This window comes from Astatotilapia calliptera, chromosome 11, assembly GCF_900246225.1.
Source record: "Astatotilapia calliptera chromosome 11, fAstCal1.2, whole genome shotgun sequence".
Classification (NCBI taxonomy): domain Eukaryota; kingdom Metazoa; phylum Chordata; class Actinopteri; order Cichliformes; family Cichlidae; genus Astatotilapia; species Astatotilapia calliptera.
In genome coordinates, this window is record NC_039312.1 from 14,890,265 (window position 1) to 14,905,916 (window position 15,652).

Here is a 15,652-nt window from a genome sequence, read left to right on the forward strand (position 1 = left end):
TGCTGCTCCTCCATTGTGGGCGTGTTCGAGATGCCGCTTTGGTTCTTTCTGCCTAGATTGATTGGAGTCGGTGGATTACTCAACATCTGCCACCGTAGCACATTGAAACAGCAACTGCGACAAAACTACTTCAACCATCAGGTCCGTTTTGTTATTACCTGCAAAGACAGTTTTCTTTTTCACTGCCTTAGAAATTAGGAGTTTATGAGCAGTGCTTCAATGCATCTCTTTGCGCAGTTGGTCAACAATTTCAACTAGATACAGGCCTAGCGTGTGGATCAGAGGACACACAGGGTTTCTGCAGCCTGAAGGGAAGCAACTAGATAACTAGTGTAACAGGATTTTAACATCTGCTAAATGAAGATTTCTTTGTTTTCAGGGACGGGCACCACAACTCCTGCTGCTGTTCCTAATAGCCTCCATCTCTAGCTGCCACTGCTTATGTTGCCCCTCACCTCTTAATCCTCATGCTGTTTAGGGAGCTATAACAGGTTTACAGTTTGAAGGTTATATTTTCAGAAATGTATGGCATCATGTTCCACCTGCTCTTCTCTTTGCTTCTCTATATCTACACAATATTTAAACCTTTGCAATGTTGATTATAATGACCTGATTAAGCGTCACAGCTGACATTCTGTCCATTTTTTTCTGCAATCATTATCACCAGCTCTCCCACCGCTCTAAATCCAGTCACTCTGATGAACAGGGGGTTTTTCATTTTTTTACCCAGAGACACGATTATACTCTGCTTAGAGCAAACACAGGATACAATACCTTGTGTGTGTGTGTGTGTGTGTTGGAGGCGGGGAGAAACGTAAACAGCGTGCTGAGTCCCCTTTGGCTGCTATGGTGCTGTTACCACAACATGAGTCACCATCAATGTGTTACCATGTTTGAGAGGCCTCCTGCCTCCTCATAGGATGGAGGATGGGGGAAGGGGCTTGAAGCGTGTCTGTATTCGTTTACATGGTCAATGTTCAACTTTATTTGCCCTAAATAAAGGCGGTCTAGTGCAGACAATATCTCTGTAAAATATCCATCTTATGGATATTTGTTTTTATGATTTTCCATGTGCAAATGTGATAGAATGGCAACCCTGAACAAGTCACTAGCCTTTCACAGGGCAAACATGGAGAGACAGGCGATCCTTCACACCTACAATTTAGATTCATGTCTCTGCACTGAGGGATTAATCCAGAGTGAGCATTCTGGGAAGCACACTTTCCCGCATAGCATTAGATGCAAAGAGTGATATTACTTCTGTATCTGTAGCAAATATGAAGCCACAGGCAGGTTAGCATGGCTTAGCTTATCTTCAGTGGGATTCAGAGACTTGGCCTTCATTCCAAGCATGGTGGAAATGCTGAAGACATGCCCAGTTTTCTCTGTAACAGCAGAGGCTTGGCATGCCTGAAATATGTCAGTAAAGTTGACACAAAGTGACATCTTTTTAAGCACCTCCACTTGTTGACCCTGTGCTGTCAGTGTGGATATCGTCACAGAAAGTGCTGGCTGCTTCTGCAGTGTACATTTTCATGCTGCTTCGGTTAGATCCTGTGAGCTACGAGTACAATCTAGTGCTGTAATCTTACTGTTTTTGACACCTGCGACAGCTTGCTGTTGTCACAGTGTGTGAGTGTGTGTGTGCACGTTTGTTGAAAAAACTTTGTGGTGACCAAAAATTGGCATGCCACTATACCTGTTGGGACGAACCGTCACCAATTTGGGGACAAAATGCCGGTCCTGAAAAATTTGAAGGCATTTTTGAGACTCAAAATGTGGTTTTAGGGTTCTGGTTATTACCAGGTATTACTGCCTAATGGAAAACCCCAAATACGTTTCAAGCTGTGCAGAACCAACCGGAGTACAAACTAATGTAAAAGGGCTAAAAGTTGCCTGTTTAGCAATTTAGAATTTTTTAATTATGAAATTTTGTCCAAAGCATTTGCCACATTTGGCTGAACGCAGCATGTCAGCATGTTCCCGTATACCTCTACATCTGTCCCGTGGCTTTCGTCCGCAGTGCAATCACCCAAAAGTGCCAACATGCTGGCAGTTCCATTGGCAGCCAGACGTACCCAAGCCTTGAGCCTGCTTCATCTCAAGAATTGTTCCTTCTTTTTAACCACACTTTCTTCTTTCTATCAAGTTTAACAGTGTTTACATTTTGTTTACCTGCTTCGTTTTTGCTTTTTTACTCAGCAATACTCATTCTCCATGGTTTCATTATCAACTTCACTCCTAATTTCACTGTATTTCAAAGCTAAAAAACAACAAAAGCTTTCTGATTTCTACCTGCAAGCTTGCCATTCTGTATTCTTGTGCTTGGAAATTGTGATGGACCAGTTCCCTTTATAACTCTTAAAGATTTTTGCTTAAAATGGTGCAGCTGGGGAAGAATTCTTCCTTTTCTTATACTGACGCAATGTCCAAATAGTTATGGACTGTGATATTCATTTTATTTATTCAGACTCTCCTGCATCATCTCTACTCCCACTCGTTCTTCTTCTCTTCTGTATACTGTTCGAGTGCAGTGTTTGCCTAATGATGAGCTTCAGAGAACAAGTGCAAGAGTAAAAGGAGGTTGTTGAGAAGGCTGGCCATGTACTGCTGCGCTGATCGCACAGCGGGGCTCTGCAAAAGCCTCCGAAAGTCTTTCTAATGTCAAGCAATGTGTGGGAGGTGCACTCTTCTACCAACAGTGTGTGTCCAGATTAATGAGCCGGGTTATGGATCCCCCATGCCGCTGTTATCCGACCATCTACTCTAAATGTGAGCACCAGAGTGAAAGTATTTGCTCCTTTTCTCTTAATTCCTCCCACCTCTTACCCTCCCTCTCAGGCCTATTACTCATATTCTTTAGAGGTCGCAGTGCCCTTGAGTTTGCTAGCCTGAGAATGAAAACATGCCGATTACAGTGAAGATGAATCTTTTGGGGCAGAGGGGGTTATTGTGCTTAAATGGGCAGGACTGGATGCAAGCGTACACTCCTTTGTTCTGGTATGCAGGTAAACAACAGCAGAATCTCCCACAGTAAAGGGGCATGTCTGTACCCAGGGCTGCATATCAATAATGCAGGGAGGCTAGGGTTTCCTGCTGTTTTATTAGGCTGCTCCTTCTATCTGCTTCAGGATCTGACATTTGCAATAAAAAGCAAAGTGTCACAAGAAAATGTGACTCTACTTCAAAACTACTTCAAGGCTAGATTGTTTTCAGTAGTTTGTTACTGCTTCTGTTGATTCTTAAGAGTTTAGTTGAACCCACTAAGTTCAATGTTATCATTGATAATGGCCCTAACCCTGACCAAAACTCTAACCTTTGGTAATCATGTTAGTTATTATTAAACTGTTCTCCTAAATCTTGACAATGAAGTTGCATAATAATAATAATGATAATAATAATCTTACTATAATTATCATATGTACGTATGTAGTCCGTTCCTTAAGTCCTTGTTAGTGAATCTTGATTAAACTTAATATATGAATTGCTTAGGGTATCAGTATCTATATAGCTTTTGGGAATTATTTTATTAACATTCAAATCCTTACAAATATTGTATACTACAAGCACTACTAGCTGATCTCCGCTAACAACCTGTCACCTTACGTGTATGTTACATCACATGTATATTATGTGTACATTGTGGTTTATAACTAAATGTTCCTAAACAAATTGTAGCACAGATGCAGTTTGAGGTCACTGAAATGTTTTGCCTTGCAAGTCTGTAAATAAGTGTTTATCAGACAGTGATGCTAATAGTAACTGATTACTTTGTTCTGCAGAAGGAATATCTAGCTTGCAAAGAAAAAGAAGAAAAAACACATATAGTGATATAATGAGGATAAAAAGAATAACATGATTAGTTAACATACATGTCTGCCTTAATACCTTAATGAAGCGCCACAGACTTAGGCGTAGGCGAAGAAAGATGCCCAACGGATTTACTTTACCAAATGGACCATCCCAGCCTTGCCGTAATGGTCTATTTGATTCACCTTTTATTGTTTATTTTATTTTATTTTCACTTGCTAAATACGGGACAGACTTGACTGGGGAGAAAGAAAGAGGGAAAGAAAAACAGCGGAGAAGAGGGCAAAAAACAAAAACCAACAAAATAAGCAGACAAAAAATACATGTATCAATCACCTGGATCACCTGTTGAGAACGAAAAAAAAAAAGGAAAACAAGCAGAAGAAAACGAGAGCAATAGAATAAACAACATCACGATGATCTATGGGAATATAACAGTAAATACTAAATATTAAACATTTTTGTGCAGCACGTAAGATCGACAGCGCACAGTGTGCTTTGAGGTAGGAGCCAAAAAGGGTGTAGTTTGTGTGTGTGTGAGCACCCGTGTGCACACCTGTGAGCATGAACGCGCTTGTATTTAAAAGTATGTAGTAGTTCATGTTAGGGCTGGGCCATATTATTCACGGTAATACCGGTATAATGTTAAGCAACGATAGGAAAATGAAATATCGCGATAGAATGGGAGTAAAACGCGCATGCGCAGTGCCTTTGTTTTCATGCGCACATGGCCGATTGTTGAGTGAAACAGATGAACCAGAATTGGTTTGTAAAAATGGAGCAACTTCAGTGATGCGGAACTGGTTTGGTGTTTGTCCGTCAGATACACAACAAAGCACATTTCTTTGCAGAACATGCAAGCGGGCGTTGTTATTGTCGTATTTGTCGGACTAAGATGCTCTTAAATCTGGGAGTAATCTGGGTCCTAAACTCCGTATGCTTCAGGTCAAACAACACTGCAGCATCACTGAGAGTTAAAAACTGTCTAAATTCTTTCATCTTTAATAAAACGATCAGCGTTGCTGCTTTACCAGGTGTAACTATAAAGTTTAACTTCCAGGCATCCATGAAAACAAAAGTTATTACATTTAAGAAGTTAGCAGGAAGCTAGCGGAAGTTAGCTCGCTAGTTTCGCTAGTTACCTAAGCATGATATAGCATGTTCTGACTGAGAGATTTCTGAAAAAAATCAAACGTACAGCTCTGCTATCACTTCCAACATCAATGAAGACAGGAAACTAAACAGCAGTGACGTTTGTAGGGTTACTGAAGTTGGGCTAGCTGGTATGTAATTATGTGCTACGTGATCGCTAGCGACACAGCTATGTTAGCATAACATAAACAGTGAAGCTGGGGGACGAACACTAACACTTTTCCACTTATAAAAGTTAACGTGAAGGTTCCTGATGGTTAGAGACAAATGCAATCGCATGGCAGGATGCTGTAAACGGACCAAACTTCAGTCAGGAGAACAACTGAGATAATCCATCCATAATACGAGGTTAGTCATTAATATACTGCAACAACATGGGAATAGAGCAGCTGCCAGAGAATTCAACATTAATGAATCAATGGTACAGAAGTGGAGGAAGCAAGAAGAATGAGTTTAATAAAGTTTGATTTATCTGACTGCTTTGTTTCGCTTAATGTGCCTTATAATCCCGTGCACCTTATGTGGTCTGAAAAATACGTACTGCACACTGCAGTTTAATGTTGCAAAGCACCTCTTTTTAACGTCAGTGGATATTATACATGGTTATGCTCAGGATATGTCAGCCCATTTCTACTGGAAATGCCTTTTGGTTAAACTTTCAGCAAGGAATTTGCATTTGCACTGTTACATTTTTATAAAGCTTTAATGTACATAAAAACCAGCTTCTTGTTTAAGTGAAAATAAATGGAAGGTTGTCTTTTTGCGCTAGTAATGTTGTGGAGTTGTATTTTGTCTCGCATCAATTATATCGTCGGTTATATCGTTATCGCAAATTTTCAAATATATATTGTGATAAATATTTTTGGCCATATCGCCCTGCTCTAGTTCATGTAATGATCTGCTAAAGGGTGCCATCTATGTTGAATTAGACCTCAGAGAGTAAATAACATCACCAGGTGCACACTTATGTGTGGTGTACCATGTTTCTTCTGTGCTTCCTCACCTCTGGGCACACGTTCTGTAACAAACACACAGATAAATGTTTCTTTGTCAGAAAAACAAGTGCAACAACCCCCTAAAAAAGTCAACAACAAAAAATGTCTTGGCTGCAGCACATGGTTCAGCACACAGATGTTTGTCTTTGTCTGCTGAACCTTCCTCAGAGCACAACTTGCTGCACCCAAGAGAAATCCACAAGCTAGACAATTTTCTGTTTACACAGGGAAGACCCTCATACTTAGGGGAAATAAACAGCTAATACACTGACTAGTGTAGCAAAGGCCCACAGCAAGACAGAAGGCAGAACTGATTTAATATAAGTAAGTTTTTCTTTTGTTGTTTAATTTAAATCTCAGATAGCAACAGCAGTTTTCAGATACAGGGGATGTGGGCAAGAGGAAGGACAATTAGAGTAATTAGAGGAAGACTAATCAGTAAATATAGCTGGCAAAAACAGATCTGTTCACCGACAGAAAAGATTAGTCATATGATGAGCGATGAACCAGTCCAGTGAACAGTGAAGGTTCATTTCAAACTATATTATCATCACAGTAAATCAGGCTGTTCAAGGTCTATGGGCACATTTATATTGTACTGTGTAAACATGTATCTGGTACGGCTTTTCTGGGGCAAAATAATAGGTGTGACCCCCCCCCAAAAAAATCCTTGGTATGGATGCTATCGATATTTAAATTGATCCGCCACCTTTACTGAGCGCACACCTTTAATGAGTGCCAGTCAGGCTAAAAAAGGTAATATCACTAACTAATACACCATGTTAGTTAACCATGCTAATACCTACTAATCGCCACCAAGCCAAGTGCCTGTCTCCCACTCTAACTGTGCTTGATCACATTTTCTTAAACTTCTTCTCTTTTATTCCAAATCGTATCATAACATAAGAATATAGCAGGACTTTTTTGCCTTTTTTTTTTGTAAGTGTCAACACAAATGTAGATATTTCTACACAAGCTAAGTGCGACAAGCCACTATACAGGATATAGCAGATAAGATCAGGACATTAATGCCAGATCAAAATAAGTTTTTCCAATTATTAAAAAACACTAATATACAGAAACAAATGAATGTGGGATCCTGAAAAAACAAATCTACAAACTCCACCAGCAGCGGGGTGAAGTGTCACCAAAAGCCAAAGCGTCCATACGGCGCTGCTATCTGTGTCCACCAGCAGTAACTGCAACATTATATGGGATGCCTGCTTGTTCCTCAGATGTCATTTCCAGCCTCCACAGCGTCTGAATCCCAATGGCTTCCTCTTTGTTTGGCTGCCACACCACATTGGTGCCATGCTACTATGGAGCGCAGTGCATTGTGGGTACAACCCCCCCCCCCTCCCCTTACATGTTGCTGAAGGGTGAAAGGAGCTATAAATAACCACTGCGCTCTCGTGGTCCATTCATGTGTAAACTCATGCAGCATGGCTTGTATCACGCTCTGCACACTCAAACACGCGTACACACACACATACATGCACACACTCACACTGCTTACTGAATAAACCAATATTCATGTTTATGTATCATCTGTTCAAATGTGGAGCTACTGTATATGGATATGACAAGATAAAATAACCACTGGTTATATGAAGGGTAAAGCTGAGTATTTATGTGGATTCAGAGCCGCTTCTGCTCTCAGCCATGTTCAGGCTGGTATGACTCACATGCATCTGGCTTTGGCTAGATAACCCCTATCATTTTGCTACTGTGAAGATGATTTCAAAGAAATTTCACCGCATCCTCGATGTCACTGCAAACACCAGAGCCTGTTGCCTAGGAAACCACCTTGGCATGTCCCAAGTGTCTCTCGACACATTGGTAAAAAATAATCTATGAAAAAGAACAGAAAAATGTCGAGGGTGTTGTTGGTGCAGGAGGCCTCGCTATGGCACATATATGTGTGCATCTTGTGGTGCACTCATGCTTGGTGGTGTGCCTTCAGTTGCACTCACATGCAGTGGTTTTGATATCGCTTACAGTTATTGATGCGTTAAAGGAAGAGCTAGTTGAAATCCGAGTCCTGCCACTTGAGAGTTATTGGGTGTGGCAGATGCTGCGAACATCCTGATAAAGCATTCTGTGACAGTTATCTGAACATTTAGGTCAACAGAGCACATGTTAAGTTCCAAGTGTGAGAAGATCGAGCCCAGTCAATATAATCCAGCAGCACCACCTGCTCAGGGAACACCTTTGCAACAGAAGTCTGCTATCATTTTTGCTGCATGTATACGCGCGTCATTTAGAGCTCCTGTTTGAATGAGCTCCTCTTATTCAAACAGGTGCGGATCTCTTGTTTTCTCTCCTCCTGTTTTGGAACAACATGATCATGCATCTCCCGTCTTTGTTCGGTACATTGCACAAAGGCGGCTCAGGTGCTGTGGTTGTAAAATAGAGCAGGAAAAATCTGTGTTTGTGTGCGCATGCACATTTGCGAACAAAATAAAATAATAAATGTGCGGAATAGTGTAGAGGCTATTATAATCTTCATGTCACAAATAACCTTGTGTAACGGCTAAACTGTTCCCTAGGCTTTAAATGAAGGACACAAGCTGTATGCTGATAAGGTATACTGTGGCCACAGTACAAGACTGACCCTCCTGTTTTTAAGCTATAATGGATGTTTTACATTTATTTTTCAGGAACAATCAATAAAACCAAAATTGGGGTTGTAATTCGCAAAATACCACAGAATGAAGCCTCCCAACTGTACTTTAAGCATTTCAGGTGCCTGAGTGTGTCCATGCTACTGCAGGCCATCACACGAGAATCCTCCACACAAATATGTGTGTTTGCTACACTATATTGCCAAATGTATTCACTCGGCCACCATAATCATTGAATTCAAGTGTTTCACTTCCATGGCCACAGGTGTATATCAAGCACCTAGGCATGCAGACTGCTTGCTCAAACATTTTCAAAAGAATGGGTCGCTCTCAGGAGCTCACAGTGAATATTGTGATAGGATTTGCACTGTGATAGTGCAACAAGTCCAGTGGTTAAATTGCCTCACTACTAAATATTTCACGGTCAGCTGTTAGTAGTATTATAACAAACTGGAATGGAATAGGAGAGACAGTAGCTCAGCCACGAAGTTGTAGGGCACATGAAATCACAGACCAGGGTCAATGGATGCTGAAGGTCACCAACTTTCACCAGAGTCAATCGCTTCAGACCTCTAAACTTCATGTGGTCTTCAGATTAGCTCAACAACAGCACATAGAAAACTTCATGGAATGATTTTCCATGGCTGAGCAGCTGCATCCAAGCCTTACATCACCAAGCACAATGGAAAGCGTCGGATGCAGTGGTGTATAGCACGCTGCCGAGCTCAATCAACGGAGTCGTGAGCCTAACTGATTTTAACATAACCTGGATTATGTGGAGAGTTTTGGAATTTGGTGGACCTGACTACTAATAATTAACAGCAAACCTGGGAATTCATTTTTACACATAAAAGTAAAATTTCACTGTTGCAACAGGTGAACTATGACAAAAGATTTGAACCAGAATCTGGACTAGAAGCTAGGACTGTGCTGGTGTTTCCCATGCAGAGAGGGTGCAGACAGGCAGCCATGCCATAAAAATATTTATGATTCCATCTGCTGCATATTTCTGCACACAGTACACGGAACGTGGATCGAAACATGCAAATAGTTGTTAGTCAGGGTGATTATATCTGTGCGTGCTAGCACTCAGCTACGCTGGGTCCCCAGTGTCACTCGTTCCTACTCATACTCGCACGTATAAATAATTAAAAGGGAAGAGGAGGGGAGACAATGAGTCAGGAGTTCCTGCTGAATTGCTGCTAAGAATCTTAATCTGAACTGAGACTCTACCCACGTTCCTATCCTGCAGTACGATTGGGATTCGCTTCTCATGCCTTTTTGAAATATTTCCTTCGACTTTATCCTGCACAGTTTCACACAAGCAGATCTGACCAGATTCTTTATTTAATGTTCACAACCTGCAGCTAGAATCTGACATGCTGATTAGGGTAGATTTAAGCAAAATCTTTATGGAGATAGTAGATGTAGTAGCTTTGTATTTTGCATCACTGTCTTACAGCAGCACTGACCCTCACAGGAGGAAATACAGAGAGAGAGAGACTGACAGACAGAGATGAAAAGCGTAGGATGACGCAGGCTGCTGACTCATCAGCCCTGTAGGGATTATCCTTCACACACTTTACATGTTTGTGTGTTCGTGCGTGTGCTGTGGGCATGTGCACCGCCTTACTATTTGAGAGGACGTGCGCAGTCATCATTGCTGCATGATGAAAGCATGACAGAGGAAGCAAAAAAGCCAGCGGACTTGTAACACGACTGTCAAAGACAAAACGCCCTTGAACGCAATTTTTACATCATTATTCATTCATTTTCTCTCCCACCTACTCATACCGATGAATACAGGTTTTGATTTGTTCATGGGATGAGGAAAAATTAACAGCAGTCCATAAATAAATAATTTTATCGAGAGAAGGTGCAGAGATACGTTTGTCTACACCGCTTGTGGTTCTCGCTGGAATGTCAATGAAAATTTTACTTTTGCTCAAAGCAGACTTACACGATGTCTCCAAACATCATGTCAAGGATGCTGAGTAAAGCCAGAGTCTCCATGAACAAAGACAAAGTCTAAATCCAGAAGATTCTTGTCTATACCAAAAAACCTCTACAGTTTGGAACTATTTAATGTCGCTAAATTGTTTTTTGTTGTTGTTGGCATTTGCCTTACCATTTTTTCTTTCTAACCTGTCAGTGGCACATTCCTTAAAAAATGAAATCCCTCAAACACCATGAGTATGCTAGTATCAAGCTGGACCTCGTACTGTCTTCCAAAATGCCATAAGGCTTTCTGACAAACATTCAGCAAGGTGCAGGAAACATTCCTTTGAGATTTTGGTCCACAACCTGAAAGCATGACATAGTTGCTGCAGATCTGTTGGCAGCTCATCTATGATGCTAATCTGTGTACCGTCACGTCCACATCACTGATTTCAAATGATGCTCAGGTGGTATTAGGGGGCTTAAAGTGTGCCAAAACAATGTCCCCCACATTATTATACCACCACTAGGAGTCTAAACCCTTGATACAAGCTGGATTGATCCATGCTTTCATGTTCTTTATGCCTAACTCTGACCCTACCATTCAAATGCCACAGCAGAAATTGAGACTCATCATACCAGGCAACATTTTTCAGTCTTCCATTGTCCATTTGTGAAAACTGCAGCCTCAGTTTCATGCTCTTAGCTGACAGGTGTGGCACTCAGTTTGGTCTTCTGCTGCTGCGGCTCATCTGCTTCAAGGCACAACATTGTGTCCATTCAGAGATGCTCTTCTGCATACCTTGGTATTGACGAGGGATTAGTCGAGTTACTGTTGTCTTCCTTTCATCTTGAAGAAGTCTGATCATTCTGCTGTGACCTCTAGCAGCATTAAGACTTTTTCTCCCAGAGAACTGCTGTTCTTTGGATATTTTCTCTTTTTCAGACTATTCTCTATAAATCAACCATGTGACCATTCAAGGAAAGGCAGTTTGGGCACGCCATTGAGCATTTACATGACTCTAGATGTTGGTGTCCACTTCAGTTTTCTGTTGATTAAAAAAAATAATAGATATGGAAACAAAAACATTTTATACTATTATACTAGCAATACAAAAGTTAACAAAACAATCTTCTATATAACTTTTTGAAACATTCAGTCTTATTTTTAAAGTAAAACTTACAAGTTCCCAATACTGGTTGCAGATTGTTCCTACTGTACGATGTACCAGGTGCAGATGCAGTGGCATTTAGTCAATAATAAGCCAAAGAGGAAAATTGAATGGACACCTCTCAGCTTTCCCCCCAGTGTGCTGCCATTAAGTGTGCAGACATAGATATGACACTGTTAATGAATCGACAAGACTCAACGGAAATATTTGGTGTCTGGCTTGCTCTGCTGTATCAAGGCTATTAAAATGACAGCGGTCATCTTTTCTCTGCCTTTCTGTCCATCACTTTGAGCACACATCTAGTTATCTCGTTCCTCACGCTTTCGCTGAAGGTATGCCTCTCCTGTCTGCCAGTGAATAGATTTCCTGCACAGAGGCTTTTCCGTTATCTCTAAAATGCTGATAAACAGGAGGGAGGAAACACAGCTAAACACTGGTCTTATTTTTGGGTGGATATTCGAAGCTTTTCGTGCTTTGTCCTCTTTATCAGCTTTATTTTTGAGCAACAAACATTTAATATTCAAGTGGAAAATGTAGGAGTTAGCTAACGTTATTTGATTGAAAATGTGTTTAAGAAATTAAAATGACCTTTAAAGTTGCTTTAATTAATTAAAATATAAGAGTTTTGTTAAGAAGAATGTCTCATGACAGTGACGTAAGCGAGTGCGACGTTCGTGACAACAGCTGTGTGCAGATCAACAATGGATAATATATTGAGTACGGGAGAGAGTATGAGCGTGCAGTGTTTAAAGCGTGGAAGTACTGACCTTACTTTGAGTTTGATTCCATAAAAAGTGACAAAAACATTAGTGTCCATTATGCGTGGGAATAAAACTTCTTTTTACAGCGAAAAAAACCCCTAAACTTCCAAGCAAGCACCGAGTGCACAACGACGTAATGGGAAACTCACAGAGAAACTCGCGGATTCTTCCACTGACCGCGCCACACCTGCACCAGGGTAAACCTCCGCCTACCCCACTCCTGCTTTACAGGTGAAAATAGAGCAACAGGACCGCTAGTCTTTGACTTTATTTGTTTTCTGCTGTGTTTTACTTGCATCTATTTGAAAGACTGAGTGTAAACACAAAAAATATTTTATTTTATGTGCTGGAATGTGCAGAAAATAGGTTTAAATGTTAAACTAATTTCTTCCAGTCAGAGAATGTTGGATATAATTAAATTTTTGCTTGATGCATAAAGTTAAAAGATTAAAACTGATAAAACAAGTTTAAAAAAAAGAGACTTTTCCATTTGATTACATTTTATATGATGGATTATGCAGAAAAAGTAGAATTGGGCTGAAAGATCTATCGCTTTATCACCTATTCAGGTTGTAAATCGTGTTTTTAAAAAGTAACTAAGTAATTAATTACTTTTGAAAATAAGTAATCAGTAAAGTAACTTTTTGGGGGGAAGTAATCAGTAATTAGTTACTGATTACTTTTTTCAAGTAACTTGACCAACACTGGGCCAGAGGCTAGTAGATAGGTGGAATCTGTTAAATGACTCAAGAACATCAGCAGCTTAAAGTCAAATAGATACTACAGTCTTCTAGAAGCAGGACCTGTTATTCAGGAGCCATATTGGAAGCACTTATTGGGAAGCTTTTTGAAAGATTCTTTCAATTAATTTTCTATTAAGTAGACATAAAGACTGCATTTATGGAGAGTCTGATAAAGAGAAAACATGTAAAGGTTTGCAGACTTTGTCCAAAAATAAAGTTGTACAGGGAAGAGTATCTCTCTTATAATGTCTACTGCTACGCAGGTCCTCACCTAGCTGAGACCAAGGATACCACACATTTTATTTAAGTTGAACCCAAATGTGTTCTGTCTTTAAAGAAAGTATCATCTACTCAATCATAGAATGATTATGATATTGAAAAAGACAAATGCCTGAATCCTAAATTGTGGATATCCTTTTGTTGTGATCTAAAATGTAACACTAAATGTGATTAAAACACTAAAAATCTGGACTCTTGGGCTCAACAACTGCAAGGATCACCAGCCCGAGGAAAACACAAAATACACATGACCCCGTGACAAAGACAATTCATTCTTGAATGAAGACATTGATCTGACTTTTTAAAATTTTGCCAATTGTGTTTATTATTAAATTATTGAGGAAATAGAAAGGGGGGGAGGGGTTTTAAAGAAGAAGGTAAAGGAAAGGGATAGAAAGGAGGAAAGAGATAGAGGAGAGAAAACCCCAACAATCCCCTCTGAGCAAGCACTAGGTGCGACAGTGGATAGGAAAAACTCCCTTTAAAGGAAGAAACCTATGACAGAACCAGGCTCTAGAGGAGGCAGTCAACTGTCGGGACTGGTTGGGGGGTGAGGGTGAAAAGAGAGAGGGGGGGGGGAGGGGGGGAGATGGGACAGGTGATAGCAGTTAAAGGGAGACAGGGGAGGGAGAGGTGTCAGGAGAGAAAGGGAGAGAAAGAGAGAGGAGAGGTGAAAATTAAGATGGAACAGAGGTGGAGGAAGACGAGGTGACATTAGCAGTAGAAAAAGTAGAAAAAGTAGAAAAAGCAGGAGTGTCCCTCCTCCAGAAGAAGCAGAAGCGTTTTTTCTTCTTTTCCATGAGCTTTTCCACGAGCACTTTTTTCTCTAGGATGAGGGTTCTCAACTGATCGATTGTTTCTGCATTCTCCTGCTCAAGTCTCTTGCATGTTTTCTCCACTTCTTCTAATTTGGCTTGTTTGTCTTCGAGCCTTTCTTTCATTTCTTTAGATGTTGCCTCCTGCATTAGCTTTGCCTCGTGCAGCTCTGTATAACTCTGTTGTAATTTGTTGTGCGTGTCTTCCAACTGCTGACTTCTGCTCTCGATTTCTTGAAGTGAACACTGCAGGTCTTCGTTTGTTTTCTCTAGTTGTTGCTTTAGCACCTGTATCTCAGTGTTTTTGCACTTCACGTTGTCTGAAAGTTCCTCGACTTCTGTGTTTTTTCTCAGCATGTCATTGAGCTTACTCTGCATCTCTGAGCATTGGTTTTGCAGTTTTTCCTTTTCCTCTTCCAGTTCAGGTGTTTTGTAGTTCAGTTTGTTATAAAGTTCTTGCAGGTTTTGGTTTTTCCTCTCAAAGTCCTGGAGAATTTCTTTGTCTTCTTTCTGCTTTATTTCCTGTTGTTCTTGGTCTTGAAGCAGCTCTTGATATTTGTGCAGTGTTTCATCAAGCTTTACCTGCAGCGCTCCGTATTGTTCCTGCACACCTTGGAGTTGGCACTGCGTGTCTCTCTGGTTAATGTCCAGTTTTTCTTTCTCTTCAAGGATTTCTTTATTCTTTTGCAGAGCTTCATCAAGCATTACTTGCGAGCCTTCGTTGTGTTTCTCGATGTTCTGAAGTTTGCAATCCAGATGTTTCTGTTTCATGTCTTGCTGTTCTTTCTCTTGAAGGAAATCTTTATTTCTTTGCAGTGCTTTATCAAGTTTCATTTTCAGCGCTGTGTATTTTTCCTGCACGTCTTCAAGCTTGCAGTCCGTTTGTTTCTGTTTAATTTCTTGTTGCTTTTGTTCTTGAAGCAACTCTTTATTTTTGTTCAGTGTTTTATCAAGCTTTACCTGAAGCGCTTTGTATTTTTCCTCCATGCCTTGGAGTTTGCACTGCTTCATGTCCTGTTGATCTTTTTCTTGGAGGAGTTCTTTCATTTTTTGCAGAGCTTCATTAAGCTTGATTTGCAAGCCTTTGTTGTGTTTCTCCATGTCCTGAAGCTTGAAATCCATTTCCTTCTGTTTTATCTCCTGTAGCCTTTTTTCTTGAAGAAACTCTTCCTTTGTGTGCGGTCTTTCATCAGGCTTTACCTGCAGCGCTCTGTATTTCTCCTCCATGTCTTGGAGTTGGCACTGCAAGTCTCTCTGGTTTATTTTCAGGTGTTCGTTCTCTTCAAGGATTTCTTTCTTTATTTTTCTCTGAGACATGTTTGAATCTGTAAACTGTCACTCTCAAAAGGATCCAAATGTTTTA

The 15,652-nt window shown here is 40.5% G+C and overlaps 1 protein-coding gene across 10 annotated transcripts in view; it reads left to right on the plus strand.

Moving 5' to 3' along the window:
• snap91a (synaptosome associated protein 91a) overlaps positions 1-15,652 on the plus strand; it is a 60,890-nt gene that overhangs the window by 6,584 nt on the left and 38,654 nt on the right. The gene's annotated exons all lie outside the window — the stretch shown is intronic.